The 17270-nt window shown below is 42.8% G+C and overlaps 1 protein-coding gene across 3 annotated transcripts in view; it reads right to left on the reverse strand.

Annotated features, from left to right (window-relative positions):
• The window catches only part of LOC119171685 (uncharacterized), a 39135-nt gene extending 22264 nt beyond the window's left edge, over nt 1-16871 (reverse strand). The window contains exons 1-3 of one of the 3 annotated variants that reach the window (XR_012894836.1): nt 16732-16871; nt 14742-14767; nt 7935-8073 (exon numbers count right to left, since the gene is read on the reverse strand). The gene's annotated coding sequence lies outside the window, so the exon portion shown is untranslated. Of the gene's footprint in view, nt 1-7911; nt 8074-14741; nt 14768-16731 lie in introns of those variants that run through there. The other 2 variants (XM_037422494.2, XM_075892254.1) reach the window with 2 other exon arrangements.
• Nucleotides 16872-17270: the final 399 nt, after the last annotated feature.

Consider the following 17270-nt stretch of genomic DNA (forward strand, 5'->3'; position numbering starts at 1 on the left):
GAGGCGGTTTGCTAAAGTTACCCCTTGAGTACTCCACATGAACTCATGTCATCACATGCAATCAAGACTTAGGAGTTTTTGAAATCATTGATTTTGATGTCTACAATAACTTCAAATACTCATTACGATCGCACAGGCAGTCCCCAATGGAAAAGCATGAGAAGCATTTTCCGTATTAATGGCTTGCAGTAAGCATAAACCAACAAGTCTGCCAGAAAGTCTAATGCACAAACACATACAGCATCAAATTGTGACAATGGCAGTGCTCATTATACCAATAAAATTGAAGTTCTATTCATTGGAGTCAAGTGACTAACAATCGCAAGCACGGAGAAAACTCACACGAAAGAGAAAGCCACGAGTGCTACTTCTAGTCCCTCCATCAATACAACATGTAGTCAACTACTTTTGTTAGTTTCAACATCGCTAAAGCTCAACTTTGCAGCCAAGCACACGAAATTCAAATAAGCTTTCTATGCACTTGTTTCTTGCCTGTGATGACAAAAACACAAGCTTTGTTGCAAAACTGACAGAGCTACCTTTTTTTTCTGGTCCAAGAAAGTATTTAAATGTGTTTGTAAGCGTCAAGTCGGGAAGCATCAATAGCAGGCAGTACAGTAGAATCTCGATGATACGAATTCGAAGGGAGCATGCCAAATATTTGTATTATCCCGAATTCCTAAGAAGCAAAAACAAATTAAAGCTGATGATGAACAAGAACTGGAATGGGGTCAACTACTTCTTGCTGAAAAGTCTATGATATTCTCTTGAACTTTTTTTGCCTTCGATGTGTCAATAAATTGCCGCGGTTTCCTCACTCATGCTGCTGGTGCTACTTCGCATAAAAGGAAGCGAAAGTGGCAAAACTTTTCGAAAATTCACCATTTTCGCCACAGTAGCGGTCGGAAAAACGCGCCGCAAAGTTGAAAAAAAATTAGTTCAGAGAATTAACACCAGATAACTCGAACGAAAACGCTACAGCGGCCGCAAAGCCACTTTCATGCCCGTCGAAAATGTTTTGTCTTTGTCACTTGAGAAATTATTCCAGAGCATTAAGATCCCCATAGAGTTCTAGTTATGCACGCCTAGTACAGAAAAGAAACAGTATACACCTTAACATATGTTTCGGCGAAATACATCGGGAGAAACAACACCAGCAGACGCACCGGCAGTGGCCGAGAGATATTCAGCGGGCAGTGCAAAAGAGAGACGTTAGGGAATGCAGACTCGCTGCTGCTGCACCTTCTACTTCTGTTGCTTGTAGCTATCCTAATCCAAACCAGGCTCGATGGAAGTCTCTTTCAAGGCCATGAGCTTTGTCGTGCTGCGCAAGTAGTTCGCGATTTCACAGACGCGAGCCACCGCACTCGCCCACGCCTTGGCTGCCATCTTGACTACAACCGGTTGTTTACATCACGTGATTTGCAGAGCTAGTGCAGCCAGCGTAGCCAAAGTTGCAGCAGAAAGGCAATCCGCTATCGCATGGCACAAAAATAGTCTCACACCGATTTTTTTGGCATTGGCCTCGCTGCATCGTTTTCCGGCAGCGAAGCGAGGGAAATTCTGGTGAGTTTTGCCGCATTTGCTCCTTTACAGGCCAAGTGTGAACGGGCCTTCCTCCCACAGACAAGCCGCATTGCGCTGCTCACATGTAGCGGTCAATCGCGTATCATCCGCGGTTGCTGGGGAAGCCGCTCATATAACACTGAATCACGGCGTATTTTATATAATGTAGTCCATCCGAAGCAACATTAAAATTCGAATAATCACGAAATTGGTATCAACCTTAGTATCATCGAGATTCTACTGTAATTGTCTGTACGAGTCTGGACTAAAAAGTTTACATCATGCGCAGGCCCCCCAAGTTTTGGCAGAACCTTGCTGCCCAGAAAGCTTATCTGCAGTTGGCTAGGAAACACGGCAGTGATGTGCATTTGCAGATTTCAAAGAATGCACATGCATTACCCTCAAGTCCAAGACTCAAGAATAATAATAACAATAAAAAAATGAAGGCTGTCATAATGGTAATAAAAACTGAAGGTTACCACCCCGCTTCACAGGAAGTTGAAAATACATGCAGAATCTCCTTTGGCAGTTGTTTGAATGCCTTAACATTCAGGAGTGACATGCATGGCGCATCATCTTCCTAGGGCTTGTCACCTTCAGGAACAGCCTCATTGTGCACAACTGCGACCACCGAAGTGCATTTAGTGTAAAGTTTCATTGTGATAGGAATTATATCGACACTCTTGACTGATTTTTTCCAGTCACTTTCGCTATTATGTCCTTTACAAAGTTTAAACTGATAAAACCTCCCACACATTGAATGTTCTACCACAGGTAAAAACGTATGAGCAGAATCGACCAACGCAGATGAGGCAGAGATCAAACGAGCCGATCTTTGTCACTCAGAGAGCCTGCCGTGTCTTAACCGAGCATGAATATACGAGAGGTGTCGCTTGAGCAGCAACTTTTCATTCTAAGGGTGTAGTCATGATCACTGGCGCGCATGCCCTGTCACGATCAGCAGGTGGCTCCACTCTAAACGCGAAGACATTGTGGGGAAAAGTATCTCTCTTGGTCGCCGTATTTTCTTACACCAGCGTTATCTAAAGGAGCTGCCAGCCTCACTTTGTATAACATTATAATCTGTTGCTGTCACATTCAATTCTTCGCCCTTGCAATGAAACATTTTCTTTGCAGAGTAGAAATTTTTCCGATGTGCTCAATCCCCCTCGTCTGCTTTACAGAAATACAATGCTTAAATCAGCCAAGCACCTTGGACCTGAGTATATGACCTCATTTGTAGACTGACCGAGAATCAAATTCCAGTCCATGAGCCGAGGTACAATGTTTGACTCGACTGTTCTCCAAAGCCTTGACTACCGATCGGCAGCGTTTTCTGACCATGTTCCAAAAGTGCCATAGGGCCCCTTCCAACGTTTTGTATTAATGAATGAAGCCAACACCATGACGTGATAAGAGTAAAGAGAAATTACCATGTAACAATTCCATGCAGAATTTTCTGAAAAATTGCTTCAAAACATTTTCTTCGTAATCATGCAATCAATGTTGCAGATGGTGTAAATGCAATCTAGATACTGAGTGTGAGTGTGATAGCCTGGTATGATACTCGGAAGATAAAGGGTTGATATTTCAAGCTGAAGAAAATGCAAGAAAGGACAAGGCTAACTCTGCCTGTCCAGCACAAAAAGATGTACAAAGCCACACATTTCAACCTTATCATGCAGGCTGGATGTGAAGTTCGTAAAGACAGATGTCTCCGCAAGTGAATAACAAACAAATCCCAAATTTTCTGATTTCTATCAGCCATGAGCAGCAAGAAACAAAAGGCCAATAATACAGTCACCACAGAATGCCCCTCCTCATTGCAAGGTTGAAGATTACACCAGCTTTAACATGCACACCAAAAGAAAGTCGCTATCATTGATGGACAGACAAGCTATCTTAGGATCATTTGACAAGCAGAAAAATGTGGAACTTCTGCAATGTTTCAACAACAAAACCAATCAGTACTGAAGAGCAGAGCACCTATACCATAAGTAGAGGTCTATAAACATAGACTTCCAAGGTATAATGTGAATAAGCACACAAATATTTGTCCCATTCTGTGTACCGCTCAATATAACAAAATTCCTTTGTAAGGAAGTGGTTAAAGGTGAATTTCAACCCAGTCCCCTTATTGAAAAGCTGATTCAAGCAACGTTTTCGCTTGACCATTTCGTATTGCCTTAAAATTTCTATCCTATTGCACAAAGCACCAAGTTACTTCTGCTCTATACAATGAGATCACTATAAAGTACAAGCCAAACTAAAACAGCTCATATCTTAAATATCTGGCCAATTACTGCTATTGTCCCTTACTAAGCTATCAAGGAAAAGTGCAATTGCAACAAAAAGCTGTGAGGCATTCTGGAGCATTTTAGTGCAATTATTTCCTCATTGGTACTTTGTTGCAAGTAATGGAGGAATTTGAATGCTGAATTGCCAAGAGTGAGCTTCATGTCTATTGCATGCATTCTTATACCCTATCTAGTGCCCATTTCTTGGCAGATTCTATCATAAGTTGAATAACCATTCAAAGTGTGCGTCATAAGCTCTGCACATTTCTCTTCCTTCCCTGTGCTTTCTTGACGGAACCATAAAAAGGCAGAAAATACCACCCCTGGCTCAAAGCATACCTTTAATAATAAAAAGCCAATGCTAGCTTTTGTAACTACATTTCTGCAGTTTTCGTGGCAACTTGTGACCCACATGTCACCAGTGTGTCTGCAATTTTCTTGGGAAAGTACCGTTTTAGTTCTTTGTGCACACTTTTGAACCATAGAATATTAGCTTTCAAATAAGGACATTAAGGTAACCTAAATTTTATCTGTACACACAGAGCAGTATCCTGATTAGCAGCACTCAGTTTCTCTAAATAGCAGCCCTGTCTCCTGAACATGTGAGCAAATACATCATAGAAATAACTATTCCCAAGAAATTACTTCAAAGAGAACAACTGTTTCCCACTATGGCAGAAATTATGAATTTGGTCATAGCTGTCTGATGCAATTTTGTTATGGCCAAGAGCCAGCAAACTAAAGGCTGCCAACAGTACAATCTGCTTCTAGGTGATTGAGAAGGGCACAATGCAACGCAGAAAATAAGGTTGAAGGCAGTGGCACAACGAAAAACAGCAGACAGGATTCACCAAAGAAACAGCAGAAGCAGGTTGAAACTCCGCTAAAATCATTCAAGAAGCATTAGCATGTAGAGACGGGAAACTGTGTACGGATGCATAGTCATGCTTTAGTAACATGTAAACTACTTTAGTTTAGAGAGCAGAAAGGTAGGTCTTAAAATTAATCTGCAGAAAACGAAAGTAATGTACAACAACCTCGGAAAGAAGCAGCGCTTCGAGATAGGTAATAGTGCACTTTTGAAGTTGTAAAAGACAATGTCTACTTAGGGCAGGTAATAACCGCAGAGCGTAACCACGAGATTGAAGTAACTAGAAGAATAAGAATGGGGTGGAGCACATTCAGCAAGCACTCTCAAATTATGACACGTCGATTGCCACTATCACTCAAGAGGAAGGTATATAACAGCTGTTTCTTGCCGGTACTTAGCTACGGAGCAGAAACCTGGAAACTTACAAAGAGGGTTCAGCTCAAATTGAGGACGACGCAACGAGCAATGGAAAGAAAAATGGTAGGTGTAACCTTAGAAGACAAGAAGAGAGCAGAGTGGATTAGGGGACAAACGGGGGTTAAGGATATCATAGTTGAAATAAAGAAGAGAAAATGGACATGGGCCGGGCATGTAGCGCGTAGACAGGATAACCGCTGGTCATTAAGGGTAACTAACTGGATTCCCAGAGAAGGAAAGCGGGTTAGGGGGAGACAGAAGGTTAGGTGGGCAGATGAGATTAAGAAGTTTGCAGGTATAAATTGGCAGCAGCAAGCACAGGACCGGGTTAACTGGCGGAACATGGGAGAGGCCTTTGTCCTGCAGTGGACATAGTCAGGCTGATGATGATGATGAAACTACTTTAGTTACTGTATATACAATTACTTGCTCGATATGTGGTGTCTATGCCTAGGGAAATTCACTTTTATCTACATGTTCATAGGTGGACGTAAAGAACAATTAAAAACTGATAGCCTTGGATGTCATGCTCTATGCCACAAGTGAGACTAGCATAACCATTATTCAATCGAACAATTTGAGCAGTAGAGTGCCAATGATCTTTCTATTCTTTGAGTTTTTATTTATTAATTTTTTTGATGGGGCCAGTAAACAAGCTTCGTTTTTTTTTTGTCCTTACAATTTTCACCCCCCCCCCCCGCCCCTCAAACAAGCTCGCCAATTCGGACAGTAGACTGTGGCAATCACATTTGCCAATCATTACAGCACCGCGCAGACCCTCAATTTCGAAGAACAATACCGCGCCTGTTTCCCTCCCTTGCTTGACCAACCCCCTTGTTCACACAGTCCAACGAAAGCTTGTCCATGGGGAACGTCAAGCTCCCCTGAGCTCATTGATTGTTTCTTTGCACTGCGAAATGGCACCTTTGCCTTCCGGTGATGCAGTTTCAGCACCCAGTCCATATAATCATTTTTCTGTGCTGTACCCTGATGTTTTGTGGAGCCACAGACTCCAGGAGAAGCGATACTGCCAGAGCGAAAGCCTCCAAAATGAAGGGGCGTCTGTTTACTGCGAGGGTAAACATGTCTTTTCTCCTCACCGACCTGTTCGTAAGAAGCTGGTAGCCAGTTTCAGGATATTTATACCAGACAGAGTTAGGCTGTCGTTTTCGGCCTAGAATTTTCAGAAGAACAAAGAACCAATAGCTGTGACATAGCATATTCCTACATGCTGAATTCAGTGGCGGAACCAACTCTTTTGAGGTAGCATACTTCTCATACGGAATGGAATTATGCTGTTTTAATACTTGTCAAGCTCTACAGATGATAGAGCAAGAACAGAGGGGTGGGGGTTGAATTTTTTTTAAAGCTTGCCCAAAATGTAAGCTTCTCAAGGGAACAGCTTTACGAGCACTAGAGAGAGATGGGTGAAACGCGACTTGCCATGAGCAAGAACAGAGGGGTGGGGGTTGAATTTTTTTTAAAGCTTGCCCAAAATGTAAGCTTCTCAAGGGAACAGCTTTACGAGCACTAGAGAGAGAAGGGTGAAACGCGACTTGCCATTTTTTATGACATATTTTTTTTTAGTTCACTGCTGCTAATATCTCCTGCTTCGTCATGTGCACAACATTTAAAGTAAGCACTCTTGGTGTTTTTGCCCTGCCAGAAGTTTTCGAACAAAAGGTGTCTAATATTGACGAGTTTAATTTTGCAAATTTAACATTGATGGCAGGTTAATGAAAACTGTCACAATCTCACATTTATTAAGCCAAAAAAGAAAGAGGGGGGAAGGGGGGATTATGGAATTGAATAATACAACCATTTGACAACTTGATGGGAATTCCTGTGTAGTTCTGAGTATGGAACTGAAGTACAGCACTAGTGATTGTTTTATACATCCCGGAAAAGTACAGTTAAATCGCTACTTAGCATAAGCAGTGCCGATTAGAAAGCAACAGCAGAACTAACAATTGTGAGGCCAAGCACATAACCTCAAATTATTTTTTTGCCCAGTTTTTTCAAAATGCTTATATAGCTCACAAAGGCCCTTTTTTCAAACTCTTCCACCTGAGCTTTATTGATAAATCTAGGCCGCAACTTGCCTCTCCCCTTCCCTGTCAGACATGAGCGATAGCAATATTTCCACTTTTCTGCATAGAAAAAAAAAAAAAGCTTAACGTGTCGAGCCTAAGAAATCTCTGTCAAATCTAGTTACAGATCATTTAACCTCATAGTTCTACCACTGACCTCTAAGAAGTGCAAGTGTAAACCCCTTAAAATCCATTGCATACATTTGGGACCCAAGCAAATATTCAGCATCATTAGCATGTGAGGCTGGTAAACTGGTAGCACAGTTTACTTGGGGATGAGGTCGGTTTTAATTGCTATATTTAAACCCACAGAGTACGAACTGTTTTACGCACACAGATGTGCACAGGTCGAATAAGCAAACATGTCACTGTCATTATGCTCTCGCGTCTCTTGCTGATGTGTTGAGTGTACTGTAGAAAAATAAAAGTTCAATGTGTCTTGAGGCAGGGATCCACGGCTTATGGCTGATAGCTTCACCGAAAATGAATGTTCAGAAGTTCAGCAAAACAGATGTATATGCCTTATAGCATACTTTTTGTGATGAAATTTGAGTATGTAGCCAACGTCCTTGAAAAATTGGACGATATTAAGCTCAAGATCACCAAGATTCCAAGTTCAGTAAGCAATGGGAGTGCAACGAGTGGCAGCAAACAAGGTAGCATATCTTACCGAAAAAATCTATTTCTTCACACGCGCCAAGGTTGATGTACAGTCGCACAGATTCCTAATGCAATGCTCGAGGCTAAGTGCAGCTTGTGTGCGGCGCCAAGAAGATCAAATTTGCAGTGAAGAGCAGCAGCAGGTTGGGCACTGCAGACACTTAGATCCTACCTGAGAAAAAGAACCGACTGTTAATGTGCTGTGGCGGCAATACTTGGCCACTTCCCAAATGACTGACACCAAAAAAGAACAAAGCAACACAGTGCCATGTTGAACTGTGTGTAATGACTTCCACTTCATTTACAAAAAAGAAAAAAAAAAGTGGAAGCAGCAACGTTGATTCGGGGGGGCCCTTGGCCATTGTCCAGGAAGGCTACTCAGTAAGGACTGCGATGGTTCCAGCCTGCACCATACTGGGGTGGGTAACCAAGGTAGCCTGTGTCATAACCCAAATAACTGGCATACTGATCGTGGGGTCCATCCTGCCAAGGAGGAAAGGGACGTTCCAGCACCTGTTCCCTGCGGAAGCGTTCCACCTCCTCTTCCAATTTCCGGCGCTCCTCATTCAGAACCTTTTCCAATTCTTCCCGCTTGTCCTTCTCAAAGTCAAGAAAACGTTTCCAGCGCTCTGCCACCCTATGCTCCTGTGTACCAGGTCGTGCGAAACGTGGTCCCAATTCTCGCTCCCGAGCATAACCCCGCCCTCTCCTCGACACTGTCCGTTCAGGGAGGCCCAAAACCCAGTCTCTGTACTCCAGGGGCTCAGCATAAACAGGTCTTGGCTCACTGGTCAGTAGGAAGCAGCCCTCGAGACATCGCTTCAAAGCAGCTTGGGCTGCAGGCTTGCGTGCAAACTCCACAATGCCCTCACCCACCGAGCGCCCCCTGTCATCTACGATAACCACAGCCCTCTCAACTTCACCAAAAAGAGAAAAAGCACTTTCCAGCAGTTCATTTGAGACCCATGGTCCAAGATTGCGCACACTAAGACATGTGCCTTGGGTGGCAAATCGCACCTGAATGCGTCGTCCGTCAACAAGAGCATCGTCGAGGGCTGCTTTAGCGGCTTCGGCTGCTTCGTAGGAAGCCATTTTGACAAAACCAAAGCCTTTTTCAGAGTTGAGGAATGTCTCTTGCACTTCTCCGTGTTCCGAAAAAAGGCGGCGCAGCTCTTCTTCCCCCGTGCTTGCTGGCAGATTGCCCACAAACAGCCGGCAGCGACCACCCGGCTTCTCATCCCTAGGTCGCACAGCACCACCCCCATGACCTAACGCTTTGGCCAGCTTGCCCTTTGCGTTAGACGCCGGTGTCACACGCAATCGTCGACCACGCCTCAGGTTCATGTCCAGGTTAGTCACCACTGCCTCGGCACTCTGAGGGCTATCCATCTTTACAAAGGCGAAACCCTTCTGGCTGTTCACAAAGACGTCCCGCACAGCCCCATAGGGCTCAACCAGTTCTCGCACATCGTCCTCTGTCACGGTATGAGGTAGGTTACCAATGTAGATGCGGCTCCGATCAAGGGCTACATCAGGTGGAGGGTCCTTGGGTCGGTAGATGGGTGGGCGCTGCTGGCGCGGCTCTGTGTTGTCGTGGAAGCTCATGTTGCACCACCACCTCCTCCTGGCCGCTCCAAGCCACTATCACGCACACATACATTCATTTCACTTGTACAACTCAAGGCACTGCACAGATTTCGGCACGTTCTGAAAAACACTGACTTGCCCGTTACACGTCTACTAGGTGATTAAGACTCATGGCAAATTCCATTGAGAGAACAGGAGTAGAGGGGCAGGGCAGTGAGGAGTGGGGGACAGGGCACTGAGAGCAAGGCCACTACCCTGCCACCGGAATTCGCCGCACTTCTGGAGGGCAGGTCACAAGGTGATGAGTAGAGATACCATGTGACAAACATTCCAAGCCCCGGCATATTCTTTGTGGGGCAGCAGCAAAATACGCGTGAAATTGGTCAGCCACATATTTTTCATTATCCTAATACCTTGTAAGCTTGTGCAACGACTCATTCAGCAAACGTCGAGCTGCCATCGTAGCCATCAGTACAAAACAGTGGTGTCAAACTACACATGGTAGCAACCATTGCTGCCGCGCTCGCCGGCTGAAGAAAAATTAGGAGGCTGTGATGTTCAAGTAAAACGCGACTCGTCGTACTGCGCCTACTCTGCTTTTCAGGCGAGCACTGCAAACTGCTCCTGGCTGCTCTCGGTGCAGGAAAAGCACTCTTGCTCTATCAATGGATAACAGTGCTCCTGCACTAGTTTGACCACTGAAACATGCCGGCTCTGAGCACTTTAAGCGTGCTTTTGAGTGCTCCTGCTCTCCCAATGGAATTCGCCACCGTGTCAAAGTCGCACACGTGAACCCTGAACAAATACTTGAGCATCTGATTGCTTTACAGCTACGTATACTGTTAAAAACTGCTACGTATACTGTGAAAATGAATCAGTATTTACCTGTCAGTAAAGTGCTGCATCATTAGTTTAATGCAATAAATACGCTTTACAGAGTTTCTGTAAAGCGTTCAGCTAACTATGCTTTAATGGTGTATGTGCAATGGTTCAGTGAGCAATGTCAAACGGATGGTTACGCAAACAAAATGAGACAACAATGCTGTGATGTTTCGGAGTACTAATGTAGAAACTCCATCACGCATAGTTACAAGTTGGTACACATAATTTAGCCACCCTTATAGGCATTTTTTTCTTGTCTTAATGGCTTACTTATAGTGTATCCACTTTTACTATTCTCTATCAGACTCCTATAGAAAAGCAAATTATTCTTTAAATAAGATGTGAAACTATCACTTGCATTAAGAATGTACTGCAATGAGAAATGTTTATATTTTAACAGTGATTGTAGCCTCTGGGCAATGACTTTTGTACCTAAAAAAAAAAAAATGCCAATCACTGTTACAATTATTTCAGATTATCTTTACAAGTCCCAATGCTGAAAGAGCTGGTTTAAAAATAGGTAACAGCCTATGGATGTGTTATATTAGACTAACGTATGCACTCAAGCTACTGCATGTTGAATCTACTGTGCAACTGCACATATAAGCAGTTTCATTTTATTCTAAATGTGGGCCTTTCTGCACTTAACAAATGAACTTGGCGGTGTTCTCTCAGTTTGTTTCACTGGCATCGAATAAAAATACAGATCACTAACATTAGGTTTCCCTCAAAACCAGTGATCTCTGCAATGTCGCGATCACTTTGTTAACCAGCCTGGCGAATGTATGCCGATTCAACCATGGCCACACGTACAATGAAGACTGCATCAGATTGTCCGAAAACTACAGCTCAAAAACGGGTCATACACCAAGCTTCGGTTTCTTGAAAATGTGATGGCAACAAAACAGCTTAACGTCTTCAGACGTGAAGATAGTTCACAAATGCAAAAGCCCTCCAAGTCTATTCTTATCTTACAATGAGATGTACTAAAGACAAACTGCTGCTTGCTCATATATTCTTATCTTACAATGAGATGTACTAAAGACAAACTGCTGCTTGCTCATATATAACTGGTGAATGGAAAATGAATTATCTTCTCATAGGTGGATAAAGTAGCGGTCTACTCATATCTTCTGCCATTAAAATATTTTTATGACTAAAATGATGTCACCTGACCTTTAACTGGCTCATTTGAGCTATATCCTGAATTCTCAATGAGCTTACCTAATGTCAAAATCTAGACGTGGACTTAAACCACCTGAAATTACCTGCTTAAACTTATCCTCACTAATTTAACTGTGTGCCTAGATGGCCCTGAAAAAGATAAGCAAGGCACCTAATTGCCTACCATGATACTAAAGAAGTTAACAGAGATGACTGAAAAAACTATACAAAAATTAACAGATGCGGGCTAAAGTTATAAGCGTTCAATATATATAATTGCCTACCATGGTACTAAAGAAGTTAACAGAGATGACTGAAAAAACTACAAAAATTAACAGATGCGGGCTAAAGTTATAAGCGTTCAAAGCTCAAAATCAAAACCACGACTGACTAAAAAAGAATTCCATTTCGCACTTAACTTTGGCGGTGACATAACTGGTTGCTTTAAAGAACTGTGACAACAATTTTCGCCTTATAGTGGCCATTGAGCAGCACACCCAGCATCACGCTGCAACACTTCTTCAAATATATTTATAAAAAGAAATCACATCGCACCGGCAAAAAGTATGAAGAATGTTAATATTTTACGGAGCACTAAACTATCCAGGACCACACAGAAGTTCAGGTGAGACTTGGCTTGCCACAAGCCAATCATAATGCACAGTAACTCCTAATGCAAAAAATTTTCTGTAGCCGGAGCTGAGTGTGGTTTCTCTGCTGTAATTTAACAAGACCCTGTTTTAATGTTCCCACTTGTTTAATGTATCACCGCAGTACAAGAAGCGATAGGCACGACAAGAAACGCTCCTTTTCGGAAAAAAACTAAGGAGAAGTTGTAGCTAGTATAAAATTCGAAGTACATAAACCCACAAATGCCATAACTGGTTGCTTTAAAGAACTGTGACAACAATTTTCGCCTTATAGTGGCCACCCCTCTGCCACCCCTGAAATTGAGTAAAGCCTTTACTATCTAAATCTCACTCGTGTATACAAATATGCAATAAGCAGGTTATTGAGCCCACATCGTAACTTCATTATAATCCAGCATGCCGATTTGGGTATCGCATTTTCAAGAACCACCAATTACCTTCAGGATTAGTTATTTAGAGGGATATTGAACAAAATTTTAGCCGCCAATATTTGTAACCAAATTGAAAAGATTTGGTTCCAAAATCAATTAACAGAACCTTCACTTCGGACAAACTATAGAAAATGAATTTATTGCGCTTTTCAAAAACTGCCGTGTCGAGCATCCACACCATGAGCTAGTGGAGGTTATGTTTGGTAATGTCACCCAAGCTTGCAACGTGCAAGCCAACAACACCAGCCATCGTCCGCATCTCTTGACCCGCTCAGAGCCCCCACTATGACCAACACTTGAAGAACTCCTGGCTGGCATAAATCATCATCGCTTTTATTGGAAGCGGGAAAGTGGGATGAAAGGGGAGCTAGAGAGACGGATGAGAGAGACAACTTGTGCACTTTGCATGCGCCTCGGCAATTGTGACATCACGGCTCGCATGTACCCGCCGAGCGCTGACGATTCATGAAAAATACAGCAAGATAGTATGGGAAACCAACTAGTTGCATCTTCATAGAATTTTGAAGTTTTCATCAGTTTTGCCAATTCTGTGCAGTATGCCTTCAATGAAAAGTGCCCATGATTTTGCTCTCACACACTACTGTCTTCCATCAAAGGGACACTAAAGCCAAATAAGTCTGTTGATTGCTAAAATAATGTTTCAAAAGCCTTGTAGTGCTGCTTTTGTGACAAGAAAGTGCTTATATTGAAACAAAATCACGTTTTAGTGGTCTGCATCGTGCTAGCACACTTCAAATTACCGGCCTTAAAGTGGAAACTTTCAAGTCACTGTTGCCATGCACAACGTTGCCTGGCTTTACTGCGCGGCCACGGACACTAGTAACAGCAGAGCAAAAGTAGCGAGAGCTACAGCAGCAACTACGACCATTGAAAAATTTCTGCCATAGCCTCCAAGATGGCAGACTCACTTTATTAAACTGAGCCCCGCTAGGTGGCATTTAACCAGGCTAAAATTGAAGTTTTGAACTACTCGCGCTCTTCCCCATAGCAACGTCCGGCGGTTATCTTTCCTATAACCAAACAAACTAACTGCATTTTATTATTTTTGATGCAAGCTTCTTCATTTAGTGCAGCTAGTTTGATTACTAGTGATTAATTGTAGATGGCAACTTACTGCATTTTATTATTTTTGATGCAAGCTTCTTCATTTAGTGCAGCTAGTTCGATTACTAGTGATTAATTGTAGATGACAAATCTTACGTCATCGCAATCATTTTGCGACTGTCTTACTCGTGGCGCATGTGTTCTCATGCATTTCTGGGTAACTAGGACAGTGCTATTGATAATATTGTTTTAGACGTCAAACATTGAGCTTTCACACCAACCTAAATTCATATTTGACTCAAGTGTCCCTTTAACGAAAAACACTAAGGCACCAAAGCATTCAAAGAAGTACTGAAAAATCTCCAACCAGTCAAAGTGCCAAAACTGAAAAATATTAACACCACAATGCTCCTAAGGTATTCCACTAAAATATACCTTCAGGGAGCCAGTTTTTATGTGCAAGAGACTGACGAGTCATAATGCAATATGTAGATAGCTTCATTACTATGCTATCTGCAACTGCCAGGCAAGAATAGTTATACCTTCTGCAGAAGAGTTACGTCTTGCCCTTGCTCAGGATATTTTCTCATGTCACAATGCTCATGATGACGTCCAGCATTTTCAAATTGAACTTTTAGACGATTGCCAAGTCTGGCTCTTCACATGTGAGAAGCGTACAAAGCTGCACGAAAATCAGTACTCCTTCAAATACTTTCGTGCAAGAAAACTTGTAAAAAATAGGGGGGAGGGGAAGAAAAACTTATTTCCCTTGCCTTACAAGCAACACCGACTTGTTGTGCGCATTGGTCACTAAACTTGAGCAAGCCGTTTCACATCCCCTGTTCCCAGCACCCCCGGCCTGTCCCATTGCCAGCCATCTTCTGCTCTAGTCTGGTACAACAAGAACCACAACCGTGCCAGAGATATTGGCATCTAAATGTACACTCACTATTGTCACGTGCTTTTGCTAGCTAATGCAAAGCTTTTAAGCTTTGTGCCTAGTGTGAGCTGAAACATTCACATGCAAAGGAGACATACTGTGAAAACGAAAAAATATTTACCTTACGTCTTCCCTGGAGTGGCCACCCTAGAAAAGAGTGAGAAAAAAAAATTGTATTGCAATTTGCAGTCGAAGCTACCGGTTGCAAAGCTTTGAGTGTGCATGATATATTGGGTCAATATTGGCATTTCCTCTAGTACGGAAATGGGACAGGACGTGCCAGTCATGCCTTACAAACGCGTTTCTACTTGCACCAGATAGTGAAATTTCCTGCCCAAACTATATAACAGAGACCTAAATCTAAATGAGAAGCCTGTTCTGTCTTCAATGTCCTTACACCACAATGCTTAAAAACATTCTGAAGCAGTATCTTGGACTATAAAGGTAAGGACAGAACAGCGCCAAGCGTTTAGCAGTTCCACCCTCTTCTCTACATACTCTATTACGTGCCTATCCCTTCGTATTTGGATGGATACATTTTGGTCTGCAATACTTCCATTATGTCTTGAAAGAGCAAAGAACTACCACGAGAATTATTGCAGACATCTTTCATTGGTCAATTTTCTGCTTGAAGTTCGGCAGGACTCCGGTGCCAATTCCACAAGCATCTCCATTTTCCACACACCCTTCTTAGTTTCTTTTTCACCTCCTTACTCGGTTCCTTCTGGCTTAGTCTCCAGCCGTTTTATAGGTATTGTCAATTTTCTGGTTGGCTTCCGCTTCCTCCATTTTGTATCGACATTATTTATGTGTGAGTAGCTGAAAATTTTAGTATTTAAATGGGAACGGTCCTGAAATCACGCAAGAAATGGTAAATCTTTGGCTGTCAATGTAATCGACCCAAACGACTATGGACGGACGGATGCTATGGGCGTCCCTTTTATAACGGAGTGGTGGTAAGTGTGCTTGACAAATATATTTTTTTCTGAAGTTCACCTAATGTCTTGTCTATTTCGTTAGAATTTACCTCGATAGAAAGAGAAAAAAAGCCAATTCAGAACCGAATTCTCTGCCGTTTACGGCAGAATGTCCTTATTTTCCCTACCAATTTACTTTTGTCCCAGGCGTGTTTACTTCTGTCCCAAGGCATTATGCAGCGTGCCTCAAAGCGGTGCAGTTCAGCCGTTACGCCGCAGGCAACGTATGCGATGTTAAGAGACGCTGTTCCCAGAGTCCTACATCTGTTAGTTTTAGCGATTATAATATGGTCATTCAAGCAGTAATTTGAAAAAGGAACTTGAGTGTAACGTCGACCTACTCCAACATACACAAGTTGCGCTAGGCTTTCGCAATTTTAACACAGAGCCGCTCCCGGCTCGTACAGCGAGTCTCAAGGAGCACGCTAAACTTCCAGGGCCGCCGAGACGCCGGCATCTACGCCATATTCTTGCATTCCGCTTATGTAGCATAGGCGTCATTAACCCAGGGTGAGCAAGAGCAAAAACGAAGTTACTGTTAGAAACTTCACAATTAAGGTGTACAGTTACCCAGTGCAACGAAACCGAACCTGCACCGCGGGGCTGTTGTTGCACGGGGGCGTCAGTACGCGAACCGGCGTTGGTCGAAGAGTTAGGCTTAAGAGAAACGATGCCTCCCACCGGACATCCCCCTACACGCAGCACTCGCTAATACAAACGAAGCTCCAAATTAGCGCGACACTGGTCGGCGTTCAGAATGTATATGCGTCTGAAACCAAAATAATGTACTATCAGAGCAAGCCTGCTTCTGTTTTTAAGACTATTACACACAAAAAGTAATCGTATACAAAACGAAGCCGAACAGAATATCGTTTTATAAAAATTACGAACTCCGGCAGTTGTCCCTAATGACCTGCTCCCGATAGGGAGGAGAAGTAACAACCCGTCACACCTCACACATTATGAAATTTAGTTTTAAATCCAAAACGAGTTGCATTGCCGTCTCATTGCTTCCACTGCGTAGCAATGGCGGCCGGATGAACAATAACGACCAGGCAAGAATGCCGGTCACTGATAAGCAAACCAAAACGTAACAAACAACGAGTCACATTTACAGCGTTTATGAAAGCTTACCTTGCCAGTATTGTTTCACGACTCGATCTCCAGTCTTGACCAAAGCAATTTGCCGGCTCAGCAGACCGATTCTCACACGTTTGCACAGTATGGCGGAAGGCCGTCGACGAGAAGACGCGGAGTGCGCAGGCGCGAGAAACGTGCTACGCACAAAAACGAGTTCTTTGTCTTTCACAAAAGAGCACCTTAATCAGAGCAATTAAGCGCAATTTAATGAAAAAGATCCATAAAAGTTTACTCTGAATGCGTGTGGTATTAAATCTTGAAAAAAATTACGGCCCACACGGGGTGTGTAAACAAAACACGAGACGCCGAAAAAGACAAAGTTGCTGCTAAATGCTACCTCTCCCCTCAGCAAGTTTTTTTGTTGTATGCTTGCGCAGAAAAAGTAGTTACACAAAATTTTATCAGTAATTGTAGATTGTAACAACATTATAAAAAAACTCAATATAAAAATAATATTTTTGTTTTAAATCATTTATTCATTTAAAACGTACAAAATGACTTGTTTTTGAGCTTCTAAAAGAAAGAAAGAATGG

Source organism: Rhipicephalus microplus, chromosome 4 (genome assembly GCF_043290135.1).
Source record: "Rhipicephalus microplus isolate Deutch F79 chromosome 4, USDA_Rmic, whole genome shotgun sequence".
NCBI lineage: Eukaryota > Metazoa > Arthropoda > Arachnida > Ixodida > Ixodidae > Rhipicephalus > Rhipicephalus microplus.